Source organism: Pan paniscus, chromosome 9, assembly GCF_029289425.2.
Source record: "Pan paniscus chromosome 9, NHGRI_mPanPan1-v2.0_pri, whole genome shotgun sequence".
In the NCBI taxonomy this organism is placed as follows: domain Eukaryota; kingdom Metazoa; phylum Chordata; class Mammalia; order Primates; family Hominidae; genus Pan; species Pan paniscus.
The window spans coordinates 77,402,285-77,418,872 of record NC_073258.2 but is presented as its reverse complement, the minus strand read 5'-3'; the positions used below and the strand labels follow the sequence as shown (position 1 = coordinate 77,418,872).

At 43.7% G+C, this 16,588-nt stretch overlaps 1 protein-coding gene across 18 annotated transcripts in view; it reads right to left on the bottom strand.

Annotated features, from left to right (window-relative positions):
* Window positions 1-16,588, bottom strand: part of EMSY (EMSY transcriptional repressor, BRCA2 interacting) — a 108,694-nt gene that overhangs the window by 57,163 nt on the left and 34,943 nt on the right. The window lies entirely within an intron of this gene.

Sequence of the window (16,588 nt, the reverse complement as noted above, 5' to 3'; positions counted from 1 at the left end):
TGAAAAGTTGTAAATGGGCATACTCAACATATCCACAGCAAAAAGATTCTGATTATATGAGGTTCTTTTCAGTGGGATTCTAATATTAGCAAGCACACATAGGTAAGGAGTACTAGTAACTTTCACTAAAGATGTATGAGTTTCAGATATTCTTCCCTCTCGCAGGTTTTTCATCTGTAATTTTTCTGAATTCATCAACTATCTAAAAGGACTATTATCTATCAATAAGTTAATATTCCTAACTGAGAGAACCTGGAATATAACTCATCATATTAACTTTTTAAGCACTGCTGAAACAATAAAAAGAAACTAATAGCCTAATTCTCAAGTACTTAGGATGTTTTTTCACACCTTTCTCTACCACATCCTCACCGTGACAAATACACTGTATTACAGAAAAGGTTTTAAATAATATCACGTTCTTATGTAAAATGTCTCTAGAGAATGATAAAGATGGAGGATAAAACTTGAGAAGTCGCTATGACTCTCTAGACCTCAGCATCCTCATTTGTTGAATTTTTCCTTGCCCTGTGTCTCTAAGAGCTGTTGTGCAGATCAAGATCAATCACAGACTGAGGGACACTTTGAGACAAGAAGGCCGGGCGCAGTGGCTCATGCCTGTAATCCCAACACTTTGGGAGGCTGAGGCAGGCGTATCACCTGAAGTCAGGAGTTTAAGACCAGCCTGGCCAACATAGTGAAACCCCATCTCTACTAAAAATACAAAAATTAGCCAGGCATGGTGGCAGGCACCTGTAATCCCAGCTACTCGGGAAGGTGAGGCAGGAGAATCACTTGAACCTGGGAGGCAGAGGTTGCAGTGAACCGAGATGGCATTACTGCACTCCAGCCTGGGCGACAGAAGAAAAGGAAAGGAAGGAAAGGAAGGAAGGAAAGGAAGGAAGGAAGGAAGGAAGGAAGGAAGGAAGGAAGGAAGGAAGGAAGGAAGGAAGGAAGGAAGGAAGGGGAAAGGAGAGGAAGGCAGGCAGGCAGGCAGGCAAGGTAGTCAGAATCACCTGGAAGGCTTACTTCCATTACTTACATAGTTCCCCACTCCTTCCTGAATACTAGTAACATGTATGTTCTGTATTGCTTGGTTGTGCTGAACTAGACTATCTCTGGAGCCTCTTTCAGTGCCAACATTTTATGACTCAATGAGTATAAAGTTATCCAAGTGAAAGATATTTTTATACTACCTAAAGCATTAAACTTTATATGGCACTCATAATGTATGGTCTTATATTAAATGAAGATAATCATGTACATGGGTAACTCCCTAACTAAACTATTGTCACGGGATCTCTGGGGTGTCACTTCACCAGCCAGAAACGTCTGTGGCCGGCGGCACCTTCTACCTGAGTATTGCTTGCCCACTGGGCTCATTCTGTCCACTTGTCCCTGCAGGCGGTGCTTGGCTCGTGCTACCGGCCCGGATCCCACACCTGTCAACAGTGAGCCAGGCGCAGATGCCAGCTGCTGCAGTGGGGCGGGCAGCTCCAGGCACTGGCAGAGATGCCAGCTCCATGTGAGGCTGCAGCTGGACCAGATGTACCACACACAGCTTCTGCTGCGGGCATCCGCATCTGAACGAGAACACAGTGGCGCCCAAAAGCTTGGAGACACCAGAACCACAGAGTCCCAAAGAGGGTGTCAGAGCCCAGGCTTGGGGAGCCCCTAGGTCTGGGCTCCCCCAAGGGCTGCAGCTCTTCTCTCCTGTCACTGGTAACATGGGGAGCAGGGGAACATGTTTCAGCCCTGTTTGTGTTACAGCTCTTTCAGTCCCGGCATTTGGCGGGTCCCCAGTTCTTGTCTCGCATCCAGGAAGAATGAAGTACTCGGACAACTGGATGGTAAGCAAGGCGGAGAGGAGCTTCACTGAGCAACAGAACAGCTCTCAAGAGATCCGAAGCGAGTAGCTCCTTTCTACAAGAAGGTCTCCTGAACGAGTGTTCAGCTTTCAGCTGAGAGAAGACCCACAGTGGGTAGCTCCTTTCCACAGGCAGGTCGTCCCCACGTCTGTTGGAGTCTGGCTGTGTCAGGGGTTTTCATGGGTTCAGAAGGGAGAAAGTGCATGCTAATTGGTCCATGGGCGGCCAATGGACCGGAAAAAGCCCTGTAACTTCTCACTCCAGTCTCGACTCCACCTGGAACTGACAGCCCAGACCCCACGCTTCAGGCCATCCCTGGTTTGAGGGTGGGACCTCACCGGGACCCACCCCTTTGCACTCACGAGCCTGTCTGCCTCCTGCTGCCATCAATCACAGAGCCCAGGCTGTTCGGGGAAGGGGCGCCTGCAGGCCCTTATCAACCCACCCTCGACCCCCTTTGGCCTCCTTCCCGTGCTCATTGGCACCCAAAGTCTGGGGGGGGGGGGCGGTTCAGGCGGCAGGGGGCTGGCACGTCAGTGCCACCCCAAGTGGTGTGCACCCAGCTGGGTGGCAACAGCACCCAGGCTAGGCCTCAACTTTGCTCTGAAACCGGAGCAGACAGCAGGAGCGGGGAGAGGCCAGGCAGCAGGAGCAGGCACTTCGGAGACTGCAAGGGAAGGCGGGGCTTCCCTGGCCCCTGAGAGCACAGGGATGCCCAGGTCTGCGTGGGGAAGAGACCCACAGCGGGTAGCTCCTTTCCACAGGCAGGTTTTCCCCAGTCTGTTGGAGTCTGGCTAAGTCCAGGGTTTTCATGGGCTCAGCAGGGAGGAAGTGCATGCTGATTGGTTCATGGGCGGCCACAGGCGGGCCAGAAAAAGCCCTGTTAACTTCTCACTCCACCTGAGTGTGTGCTAGGTAGCTCACACTCATGGAAGCCCACTTTATCCCACTTAGGTTCTAAGTCTGAGGACTTCACCTGGAGTCCACTGCACCCACTGCAGCTGCACCCAGGAGGGCGGGGCTCCTGCCCTGCCAACTCAGAAGAGAGTAGGGTTCCTATCTGTTCCTGGCTCCCTGCGGGCTCTGTGGAATGGGCAGCCCTGGCAACGCCTCCCCCACTGCAGCATCTCTGCAGCAGCTACCAGATGGGCCACCGCTGCCATCACTGTGATTTCCATATACTTTTGTACAGGAAAAGTATCTGATGTGAAAGCATTCAGGATGCTTGTATTTATTTTTGTAATGAGAGAATTGTATTTATTTATTTATTTATGAGATGGAGTCTTGCTCTGTGGCCCAGGCTGGAGTGCAGTGGCGTGATCTCAACTCACTGCAACCTCTGCCTCCCAGTTCAAGCGATTCTCCTGCCTCAGACTCCCGATCAGCTGGGATTACAGGCACGCACCACCATGCATGGCTAATTTTTGTATTTTTAGTCGAGTAGAGGTTTCACCATGTTGGCCAGGCTGCTCTCAAACTCCTGACCTCAAGTGATCCACTGGCCTTGGCCTCCCAAAGTGCTGGGATTATAGGCATGAGCCACTGCGCCCAGCCAGAAGTGTATTTAAATCCATGTCTTCAACACATAAAAACATAATAGCTGTATGACCTGATTAAAGTACTTAATCTTTCTGAATATTTATTTATTCAATAAAAACTTGAGTACATACTTTATGCTAGATCCTGGGGAAACTATTTGGTATCCATGGAACAGTCCCTAACCTGAGAAAGGTCAGAGAAGACAATCAAATGATCACACGAGTCTATCATTACAAACTAATAAATGTTTCGTGTTAACAACTACAAGGTCTTCTTCCTCTTCCATCCCCCTTAGCTACCCAAACAATTCCATACAAAAGCCATCTGGTGGTATAAAGCAGGATGGACAGCTAGGCAACTAAGCAGAAGAGTAGTCTAGCATGAGGTGACAGAGTTCACTCTAGAGACTGGCTTACCATGGGAGCCAGAGTAGGAGGAGGAGAGCATCTACACTGAGAAGAGTTCACGGGATAACCCAGCATGAAAAGTTAGAACCTAAGTGGGATAAAGTGGGCTTCCACGGTGTGAGCTACCTAGCGCAGGATCTCAAAGCTTCAGCAGGGTATCCATAGGAAACGGTGGCTAGGGTGAGTACAGAGTCCAAACTGGGTGAGGGTTTCTGCCTAGGAGGGCCACCTGGCCCTGGCATGGCTGTCAGAGCTGACCAGGTTGAGATAGGCATCCATGCAAAGGGGTAGCTGAGGGAAGGTGTCAGAACTCAGGCGGGGCTGGACACAGTGGCTCATGCCTATAATCTCAGCACTTTGGGAGGCTAGGCAGGAGGACCACTTGAGGTCAGGAGTTCAAGAGCACCCTGGTCAACATAGCAAGACCCTGTCTCTACAAACAAAAAACAAAAAAAGCCGGGCATGGCGGCACACACCTGTAGTCCCAGCTACTCAGGAGGCTGAGGTAGGAGGATCCCTTGAGCATAGGAGTTAGAGACTGCAGTGAGCCATGATCATGCCACTATACTCCAGCTTAGGTGCCAGAGTAAGACCCCCATCTCTTAAAAAAAAAAAAAAGAAAAAAGAAGGAGACCAGCTGAGCTGAGGTAAGAGTATGCAGATGTCAGAGCCTGAAAGGAATGAGGACAGCACCTGCACAGGGGAGGAGGCAACAACAGCACAGGGGAGGAGCAACTATTATTTGGTTACATATCAGGAAACTGATATATAAGTATATTCGAGATAATAGAAGTTAGGTTTTTCACTATCAGAGAGAGAGGAAACAAGTTAACATGCAATGTTTGATTGAAATTGGATGTATCACTATGAACTCAGCTTTTAATATATGAAAATACAGATGTACATGTGTTTACACACACACACACCCCCCCTAGCAATGAACATATCCAGAACCCAGATCTTAGCTTCTAATTATTACTTTCTACTATAAGAAACCAAGACTTCTTGAAAAAATGACTGATTCCAAGGCTGGAGTAGGAAAAGTATAAGATGAACCTGGTACACCTAAAAGACATGTTTTCCCCTCTTTTGTAATTTCTTTAAAAGAAAATCACCAGTTTGAGGCAAAAAGATTAACAAGGCAATGTGAAGTTTATAAATACATATAGAATTAAAGTGTATGACAACCATAGCACAAGGAAGGGAGAGAGGAAATAGAAGTACTCTTTTAAGATTCTAACACAATACATGAAATAGTATATTATTTCAAGGTAGACTGTTATAAATTGAAAATGCATACTGTTAAGCTCTAAAGCTAGATTCCCAACCACTAGTAATTTTTCTGCCTCTCATCATCCCACAGGATATCTGACAATCACTGGAGACATTTTTTATTTTCATAACAGGGGTCAGGGGGCATATGCTACTGGCACCTAGTGGGTAGTCAGCTTTATAATGCACAGGTCAACCTCAAGAACAAAAAATTATCTGGTCAAGAATGTCAACAATGTGGAGGCTGAGAACCCTACTCTAGAGCAACTATTTTTTTTTAAGTGTAGCTACCGAGTCGAGGAAATAAAATGGAATCCTTAAAAAAAAAATCAATAAAAATAAATAAATAAAAGAAGACTGGAAAAGAGACCAAAAGGAACAAGGAACATATGAGACAAATAAAAACAATTGTCAAGATGACAGACTTAAACTCAATCCTACCGATAATTAATATTAAATGTAAACGGACTACACCTTCCAATTAAAGGTCAGAGATTATCAGACTGGGAGAAAAGACCTAACTATACAATGTTCATAAGAGATATATTTTAAATACAAAGGCACAGATGGGTTAAGAATACAATAATGAAAAAAAGATACATCAAGTAGGCCGGGCACGGTGGCTTGTGCCTTTAATCCCAGCACTTTGGGAGGCTGAGGTGGATGGATCACCAGAGGTCAGAAGTTTGAGACCAGCCTGGCCAACATGGTGAGACGCTGACTCTACTAAAAATACAAAAATTAGTCAGGCGTGGTGGTGCACGCCCATAATCTCAGCTACTCAGGAGGCTGAGGCAGGAGAATCGCTGGAACCTAGGAGGTGGAGGTTGCAGTGAGCCAAAATCACGCCACTGTACTCCAGCCTGGGCAATAGAGCAAGACTCCATCTCAAAAAAAAAAAAAGATACATCAAGCAAACAGTAATCATAAGAAAGCTGGAGTGGCTATATTAACATCAGAAAAGGCAGACATGGAAACACTGGTGATAACATCAAGGGTTACCAGAGATAAAAAGGAATGGTTCATAATGAAAAGGGGGTTAATCCATCAAGAAGACACAATAATCCTAAGTGTGTGTGTATAAAAACTGACAGAATTAAAGGGAGAAATGTACAAAGCCACAAATATAGCTACAGACTTTTACACTTCCCTTTCAGTAACTGACATAACAAGTAGACCAAAAAAAAAAAAAAAATGAAAAGAAGAATCTGATCAAGTCCATCAACCAAGTAACATGGACATGCACAGAACCAAATGAAAAGTCAATTATTCTAAAACCATTTATTAAATAATCGAATGCAGCATACTTTCTTGGTTGCCTGTCCTAATTTCCTTTCTCCTCTGCCCTCCTCTTTTCTAATAGAATCTGTTTTCTTTCCTGAAGAATCCACAAGGCATTGGCATGTACTTTCAGAGGGCTGGCCCTAAGCCAGCCATACAGGCAATTCCTAATTGATCTAAGCCAGTCATGGTGGCCCCATTACTTTTGCAAAGAACTAGTTTAGGTAGGACATATGACACAGTTGTGGCCAGCATAATATAAGGAGAATCTCATGGAAGACTTCTAGGAAAGATTTTTTCTTTCCTAAGACAGACCCACAGAAGGGGATTCTCTCTTTTTCCCCTGACATTGTCACAGCTAGATGTAGAACCTGAAATGTACTCAACTTGCCCAGGATGAGAATTACCCAAGAAAAAAGCCCCAAGAGTTACCCAAGAATTACCAAGAAAAGCAAAGAGAAAGGTGAAAAGAAATTCCTTGATGCCTCAAATGAGCTAATGCCTAACTTGAGCCTCCCTTCTGGACTTCTGGTTTTGTGAGATAATAAATTTTATTGTGAAAAACCAATCACTTGATCAATGCAGATTTATGTAAAGATATTCATTCAATCACATCATATTTTGCAAGTAAGTTTGGATATTAACAATCCATATAAGAATCTCCAGATCCAGCTAAAAAATAAAAAAAAAAAACAAAAAAAAAATAGCATAAATAATCCATGGGCTCTGTAACAATAACTTTATTAAACTTTGTTTTTGTTTTTGAGACAGTCTTCTTTTAATGCCCAGGCTAGAGTGCAGTGGCACAATCATAGCTCAATGCAGCCTCCAAATCCTGGGCTCAAGCAATCCTCCTGACTCAGGCTTCCCGAGTAGCTAGGATTACAGGTGTACACCACCACGCCTGGCTAATTTTTGCATTTTTTTAGAGATGAGGTCATACTACGTTGCCCAGGCTGATGTTGAACTCCTAGCTTCAAACAACCCTCCCTCTTTGGCCTCCCAAAGTGTTGGGATTACAGGCATGAGCCAATGCACCCAGCCTAAATTTATGAAACATTTAAATACACACAAAAAAATGGGCTACTGTGAATATCACTGAAACAAAGACATTAATCCATGTTTGGAAGAACTGTAGTTCAGGCTACATTGGTAATTTTGAATAAATATGAAATACTCAGAGTTTTTAACACGAGCCCTAGAGAAATATGAAGTTCAAAGAACATTTTTTAAAAAGTCATGTAAGTGAAGGGGAAAGATAATGCATAAATGTTAAAAACATTACCTGTGTTTTGTGTCATACTCATAGATATTAAAGAAAAAAATCAGGTGTAAAATGATATAAAGTTTGAGTATCACTTATCCAAAATCTTTGGGATCATAAGTGTTTCATATTTTGAATCTTTTCCAGATTTGGGAATATCTCCATAGGCATAACGAGGTACCTCGGGGATGTGACCCAAGTCGAAACATGAAATTCATTTGTTTCACATAAACCTTATACACAGCCTGAAGATAAACTTTATAAAATATTTTAAATAATTTTGTGCAAAGTTTGTATACACTGAACCATCAGAAAGCAAAGGTGTCACTATCTTGGGCACCCATGTGGACGATCTACGGTTGTTAGGTATCACCATCATTCCTAACTCTGAACTTGTATGCTACTGATAAGCAATTATTTTCTTACACTTACTTACACATAAGTATCTAACAGTAAAAAATATTACCTACTACTGATACGGTTAAAAAATAATATGTTCTGGGTAACCTAGCAGCACAGTAGTATCACCAGAATACTTGTATCAGCTGTTAAACAAGAGCAAGAACAAATGAAGACAGGCTTTCAGTCTATACCTATGATATTGTGTTTTGATTAAAAGGCTACTGTATCCTGTTTTTTGTTTCTGTGTTTGTTTTTAGGTAATAAGAAGCATCAGAAGCAGATGAGAGACCAGGAGACTCTGTCGCCCAGGCTGCGGTGCAGTGGCACCATCTCAGCTCACTGCAAGCTCCGCCTCCTGGGTTCATGCCATTCTCCTGCCTCAGCCTCCTGAGTAGCTGGGACTACAGGCACCCACCACCAGGCCCAGCTAATTTTTTGTATTTTGTTTAGTAGAGACAGGTTTTCACCGTGTTAGCCAGGATGGTCTCGATCTCCTGGTCTAGTGGTCCGCCTGCCTCAGCCTCCCAAAGTGCTGGGATTACAGGCGTGAGCCACTGCACCCAGCCTCATCTGTCTTATTAACAACAGTTTTTGCTTCAGAATTTTCTCTCTGATTGTATAAACTGACATGATTTGTTATTCTGTTATAAATGAACACTGCTCTAGTCCTTCAGTAAGATCATCACACATTTTCACCATGTCATGTATAGGACTTTTTTCTGCAGTGTTAATGTCATCTTCATCATCACTATTATGACCACCTTGATTCAGAACCATTTTGGCTATTTCACTATCAGTCAACTGGAGTAACTGGAGCCTCATTATGGACGTTAAAAACTTCTTAAATATCCACTTCACCCACCTTCCAGACAGACTCTGAAGGTATATTTTTTTGCAAATGTAAGGAGGAGAGGTCAGAGATCATTTTTTTCTCATTTGACATACAAGATCCTTCAAAGTCACTACTTTGATCATCATCACTAAACATAGTCCCAGGCCAGAGGTTGTGCCAGACATGCACAACTGTGTCTTTAGATACTATGTTCCAAGCATTGGCAACAGCATATACGGCATCCTTCATGTTAAACTCTTTTTGAAAATCATCCACACTCATGCCTCTGTTCACTGCTGTTAGTATGCTGTTCAAGAAAGCATTTTTTAATTATATTTTAAGTTCTGGGATAGACGTGCAGAACATGCAGGTTTGTCACATAAGTATACACGTGCCATGGTGCTTTGCTGCACCCAACAACCTGTCATCTACCTTAGTTATTTCTCCTAATGCTATCCCTCCCCTTGCCCCCCACCTGCCAACAGGCCCCAGCGTGTGATGTTCCCCTCCCTGTGTCCATGTGTTCTCATAGTTCAACTCCCACTTATGAGTGAGAATATGTGGTGTTTGGTTTTCTGTTCCTGTGTTAGTTTGCCAAGAATGATGGTTTCCAGCTTCATGCGTGTCCCCGCAAAGGACATGAAATCATCCTCTTTTATGGCTGCGTAGTATTCCATGGTGTATATGTGCCACACTTTCTTTACCCAGTCTACCACTGATGGGCATTTGGGTTGGTTCCAAGTCTTTGCTATTGTGAACAGGGCTGCAATAAACATACATGCGCATGTGTCTTTATAGTAGCATGATGTATAATCCTTTGGGTATATGCCCAGTAATGGGATTGCTGGGTCAAATGGTATTTCTGGTTCTAGATACTTGAAGAATCGCCACACCATCTTCCACAATCATTGAACTAATTTACACTCCCACCAACAGTGTAAAAGTGTTCCAATTTCTCCACATGGACTTCCTCTCTTCCTATTTGAATACCCTTTATTGAATACCCTTTATTTCTTTCTCTTGCCTGATTGCCCTGGCCAGAACTTCCAATACTATGTTGAATAGGAGTGGTGAGAGAGGGCATTCTTGTCTTGTACCAGTTTTCAAAGGGAATGCTTCCAGCTTTTGCCCATTCAGTATGATATTGGCTGTGGGTTTGTGATAAATAGCTCTTATTATTTTGAGGTACGTTCCATCAATACCTAGTTTATTGAGAGTTTCAAGCATGAAGGGGTGTTGAATTTTGTCAAAGGCCTTTTCTGTATCTATTGAGATAAGCATGTGGTTTTTGTCATTGGCTCTGTTTATGTGATGGATTATGTTTATTGATTTGCATACGTTGAACCAGCCTTGCATCCCAGGGATGAAGCCAGTTTGATCATGGTGGATAAGCTTTTTGATGTGCTGCTGGATTCAGTTTCCCAGGATTTTATTGAGGATTTTTTCATTGATGTTCATCAGGGATATTGGCCTGAAATTTTCTTGTTGTTGTGTCTCTGCTGGGTTTTGGTATCAGAATGATGCTGGCCTCATAAAATGAGTTAGGAAGGAGTCCCTCTTTTTCTATTGCTTGGAATAGTTTCATAAGGAATGGTAGCAGCTCCTCTTTGTACCTCTGGTAGAATTCAGCTGTGAATCCATCTGGTCCTGGGCTTTTTTTGGTTGGTAGACTATTAATTACTGCCTCAATTTCACAACTTGTTATTGATCTATTCAGGGATTTGACTTCTTCCTGGTTTAGTCCTGGGAGGGTGTATGTGTCCAGGAATTTATCCATTTCTTCTAGGTTTTTTTTTTTTTTTGAGACGGAGTTTCGCTCTTGTTACCCAGGCTGGGTGTGCAATGGCGCAATCTCCACAACCTCCACCTCCCAGGTTCAAGCAATTCTCCTGCCTCAGCCTCCCGAGTAGCAGGGATTACAGGCATGTGCCACCATGCCCGGCTAATTTTTTGTATTTTTAGTAGAGATGGGGTTTCTCCATGTTGGTCTGGCTGGTCTCGAACTCCCGACCTCAGGGGATCTGCCTGCCTTGGCCTCCCAAAGTGCTGGTTACAGGCATGAGCCACTGCGCCTGGCCTTCTAGATTTTCTAGTTTATTTGCGTAGAGGTGTTTATAGTATTCTCTGATAGTAGTTCGTATTTCTGTGGGATCAGTGGTAATATTCTCTTTATCATTTTTTATTGTGTCTATTTGATTCTTCTCTCTTTTCTTCTTTATTAGACTGGCTAGCAGTCTTTCTATCTTGTTAATCTTTTCAAAAAACCAGCTCCTGGATTCACTGATTTTTTGAAGGGTTTTTCGTATCTCTATCTCCTTCAGTTCTGCTCTGATCTTAGTTATTTCTTGACTTCTGCTAGCTTTTGAATGTGTTTGCTCTTGCTTCTCTAGTTCTTTTAATTGTGATGTTAGGGTGTCAATTTTAGATCTTTCCTGCTTTCTCCTGTGGATATTTAGTGCTATAAATTTCCCTCTAAACACTGCTTTAACCTGTGTCCCAGAGATTCTGGTACATTGTGTCTTTGTTCTCATTGGTTTCAAAGAACTTATTTATTTCTGCCTTAATTTCGTTATTTACCCAGTAGTCATTCAGGAGCAGGTTGTTCAGTTTCCATGTAGTTGTGCAGGTTTGAGTGAGTTTCTTAATCCTGAGTTATAATTTGATTGCCCCGTGGTCTGAGAGACTGTTTGTTATGATTTCTGTTCTTTTGCATTTGCTGAGAAGTGTTTTACTTCCAATTATGTGGTCAGTTTTAGAATAAGTGTGATGTGGTGCTGAGAAGAATGTATATTCTGTTGATTTGGGGTGGAGAGTTCTGTAGATGTCTATTAGGTCCACTTGGTCCAAGGCTGAGTTCAAGTCCTGAATATCCTTGTTAATTTTCTGTCTCATTGATCTTTCTAATATTGACAGTGGGGTGTTAAAGTCTCCCACTATTATTGTGTGGGAGTCTAAGTCTCTTTGTAGGTCTCTAAGAACTTGCTTTATTAATCTGGGTGCTCCTGTATTGGGTGCATATATATTTAGGATAGTTAGCTCTTCTTGTTGCATTGATCTCTTTACCATTATGTAATGCCCTTGTCTTTTTTGATCTTTGTTGGTTTAAAGTCTGTTTTATCAGATACTAGGACTGCAATCCTTGCTTTTTTTTGCTTTCCATTTGCTTGGTAAATATTCCTCCATCCTTTTATTTTGAGCCTATGCGTGTCTTTCACATGAGATGGGTCTCCTGAATACAGCACACCGATGGGTCTTGACTCTTTATCCAATTTACTAGTCTGTGTTTTTTAATTGGGGCATTTAGCCTGTTTACATTTAAGGTTAATATTGTCATGTGTGAATCTGATCCTGTCATTATGATGCCAGCTGGTTATTTTGTCCATTAGTTGATACAGTTTCTTCATAGTGTCAATGGTCTTTACAATTTGGTATGTTTTTGCAGTGGCTGGTACTGGTTTTTCCTTTCCATGTTTAGTGCTTCCTTCAGGAGTTCTTGTAAGGCAGGCCTGGTGGTGACAAAAATCTCTCAGCATTTGCTTGTCTGTGAAGGATTTTATTTCTCCTTCACTTATGAAGCTTAGTTTAGCTGGATATGAAATTCTGGGTTGAAAATTCTTTTCTTTAAGAATGTTCAATTTTGGCCCCCACTCTCTTCTGGCTTGTAGGGTTTCTGCAGAGAGATCCGCTGTTAGTCTGATGGGCTTCCCTTTGTGGGTAACCCTACCTTTCTCTCTGGCTGCCCTTAACATTTTTTCCGTCATCCCAACCTTGGTGAATCTGACGATTATGTGTCTTGGGGTTGCTCTTCTCGAGGAGTATCTTTGTGGTGTTCTCTGTATTTCCTGAATTTGAATGTTGGCCTGTCTTGCTAGGTTGGGGAAGTTCTCCTGGATAATATTCTGAAGAGTGTTTCCCAACTTGGTTCCATTCTCCCTGCCACTTTCAGGTAAACCAATCAAACGCAGGTTTGGTCTTTTCACATAGTCCCATATTTCTTGGAGGCTTTGTTCATTCCTTTTCATCCTTTTTTTCTCTAATCTTGTCTTCACACTTCATTTCATTACGTTGATCTTCAATCTCTGATATCCTTTCTCCTGCTTAGTTGATTTGGCTATTGATACTTGTGTATGCTTCACAAAGTTCTTGTGCTGTGTTTTTCGGCTCCATCAAGTCATTTATGTTTTTCTCTAAACTAATTATTCTAATTAGCAATTCCCCTAACCTCTTTTCAAGGTTCTTAGCTTCCTTGCATTGGTTAGAACATGTTCCCTTAGCTTGGGGAGGTTTGTTAATATCCACCTTCTGAAGCCTACTTCTGTCAATTCGTCAAACTCATTCTCTGTCCAGTTTTGTTCCCTTGCTGGCAAGGAGTTGCGATCCTTTGGAGGAGAAGTGGCATTCTGGTTTTTGGAATTTTCAGCCTTTCTGCGCTGGTTTTTCCTCATCTTCATGGATTTATCTACCTTTGGTCTTTGATGTTGGTGACTTTTAGATGGGGTTTCTGTGTGGACATCCTTTTTGCTGATGTTGATGCTATTCCTTTCTGCTTGTTAGTTTTCCTTCTAACACTCAGGCCCCTCTGCTGCAGGTCTGCTGGAGTTTGCTGGAGGTCCACTCCAGACCCTGTTTGCCTGGGTATCACCAGTGGAGGCTGCAGAACAGCAAAGATTACTGCCTGTTCCTTCCCCTGGAGGCTTTGTCCCAGAGGGGCACCTGCCAGATGCCAGCCAGAGCTCTCCTGTATGAGGTGTCTATCAACCCCTGCTGGGAGGTGTCTCCCAGTCAGGAGGCATGGAGGTCAGGAACCCACTTGAGGAGGCAGTCTGTCCCTTAGCAGAGCTCAAATGTTGTGCTGGGAGATCTGCTGCTCTCTTCAGAGCTGGCAGGCAGGAACGTTTAACTCTGCTGAAGCTGTGCCCACAGCTGCCCCTTCCCCCAGGTGCTCTGTCCCAGGGAGATGGGTGTTTTACCTATAAGCCCCTGACTGGGGCTGCTGCCTTTCTTTCAGAGATGCCCTGCCCAGAGAGGAGGAATCTAGAGAGGCAGTATGGCTACAGCAGCTTTGATGAGCTGCAGTGGGCTCCGCCCAGTTCGAACTTCCTGGTGGCTTTCTTTATACTCTGAGGGGAAAAACCACCTACTCAAGCCTAAGTAATGGTGGATACCCCTCCCCCCACCAAGCTTGAGCATCCCAGGTTAACTTCAGACTGCTGTGCTGGCAGCGAGAATTTCAAGCCAGCTGATCTTAGCTTGCTGGCGTCCATGGGGTTGGGATCTACTGAGCTAGACCACCCGGCTCCCTGGCTTCAGCTCCCTTTCCAGGGGAGTGAATGGTTCTGTCTCGCTGGTGTTCCAGGTGCCACTGGGGTATGAAAAACAAAAACTCCTGGCCAGGCGTGGTGGCTCATGCCTGTAATACCAGCACTTTGGAAGGCCAAGGTGGGCGGATCATAAGGTCAGGAGATCGAGACCATCCTGGCTAACATGATGAAACCCCATCTCTACTAAAAATACAAAAAATTAGCCGGGCGTGGTGGCGGGCGCCTGTAGTCCCAGCTATTCGAGAGGCTGAGGCAGGAGAATGGTGTGAACCCGGGAGGCAGAGCTTGCAGTGAGCCAAGATTGCCATGGCACTCCAGCCTGGGCGACAAAGCAAGACTCTGTCTCAAAAACAAAACAAATCAAAACAAAACAAAACAAAAAGACCTCCTGCAGCTAGCTCGGTGTCTGCCCAAACGGCCACCCAGTTTTGTGCTTCAAACCCAGGGCCCTGGTGGCATAGGCACCCGAAGGAATCTCCTGGTCTGTGGGTTGCAAAGACCAGGGGAAAAGCATAGTATCTGGGCCTGAATGCACTGTCCCTCACAGCAGGGTCCCTCATGGCTTCCCTTGGCTAGGGGAGGGAGTTTCCCAACCCCTTGTGCTTCCTGGGTGAGGCAACACCCCACCCTGCTTTGGCTCACCCTCCATGGGCTACACCCACTGTCTAACCAGTCCCAGTGAGATGAGCCAGGTACCTCAGTTGGAAATGCAGAAATCACCTGCCTTCTGTGTTGATCTCGCTGGGAGCTGCAGACCAGAGCTGTTCCTATTTGGCTACCTTGCCAGCCACTCCCCCAAGAAAGCATTTTTATATTAACTCTTCACTGGTCTAAGGATACCCTGGCCACATGGCTGAATTAATAAAGTCACACTGGGGGAAAGTACATGGCATAAACATTATTTTTGAGGAGAATTTCAACTGGAAGATGAGAACAGTCATCAAGAAATAAAATCTTGCCATCGTTGCACAGTCCAGCTGCCCTGCAGTGAGCACAAGCTGCTGGTACAAGATGTTTGGAAACCAATCAGAAAAGATATCCCTAGTAATACATGCTTTTTTGTTACCATAATAACAGACTGGTAAGAAATTCACTCCTTAAAAACAGCAAGAATGCAAGCTTTTGCCCATCACAGCACTTATGAATGCCTCCTACATTACCACATCCCATCCCAGTTATTCTGTCCTTGGCATCCTTAATTCCTGTATTAGCTGTCTCATCTGCTATAGCCAGTGTCTTTCTGGGGCATTAACACCAAAACAGTGATGTTTCATCAGCATTACTGACTTGTTCTGGCATAAGATAGTTACCAGCGGTGACTTTGGCAAACTTGTCAATGAACTTCTTGCTGCTTCATCATCAACAAATGCTTTATCACCACAAATTTTTAAAACTGTAATGTCGTGTCTCCTCTTAAATTTCTGCAAATGGCCTGTTGAATATTCACAGCTTCCTTCAATTTTTAGTTCATCATGATAGATCTTTGCTTGTTTCATGACCAGTATTACCATTAAGTGACATGAGTTCACTCCAATGCTGATGGATCCACTTTTTCAATACGTGATCGAAATCTTCATTTTTAGCTTTGTGCAGTGTATTTCTATTTTTCATTAACTTCTGTTCATGATTTCAGCACAGAATTTCAATAGCTTATCCTTTTGTTTCTTCAGGTCATATACGGTAGTCATTCCAACACCATACTCTTCTGCAACACACTGCACACTTAACACCACTGTCCAGTTTCTCCAACAGCTTGTCTTTCTGTGCTATAGATAAACATAAGTGCTTCTTTGTGTCCTTGTCACTATTACCCCTCAGGGGTATCTGCAGGCCTTTTGGACATTTTCAACATCTTTACACCACAGAACAGAAAATAAGCAAAAAAACACAGTAAGTGATGCACATAGGTCTTGGCCCCATGTGGGGCATTGCGGGGAACCTGTTATTGGCGCATCCAGCCTGCATACATGCCATTTTATTACCCTCTGTGGAAGTGCTTGTGTGAGGGGAATCTGGGTGTGCAAGGAAAAGATATATCACTGCTACAGAAGGCAGAAGGAGTCTTTTTTCCCTTGGGAACGCTGAATAAACTGTGTGGTGTGCACCTGTGTTTTAATTGCAATTTACCACATGAAGTCAGGTGTGGAATTGTCCACTTGTGGCATCAGCTGGCACTCAGAAAGCTTCAGATTTTAGAGCATTTCAGATTTCAGATTTTCGGATTAGGGATGATCAAACTGTACTGGTTAAGCAGTATGCTACTCAATTTTTCTTTAATCGCCAAAATTATTCCCTCTGCCCCATTTTTTTTTAAACAAGAAGAATAAGGACTTAATAGTGGCCAGATACTAATGAAATATTCTGAAAGGGTATATAGTTCACGGGGACAAAATACGGTATTT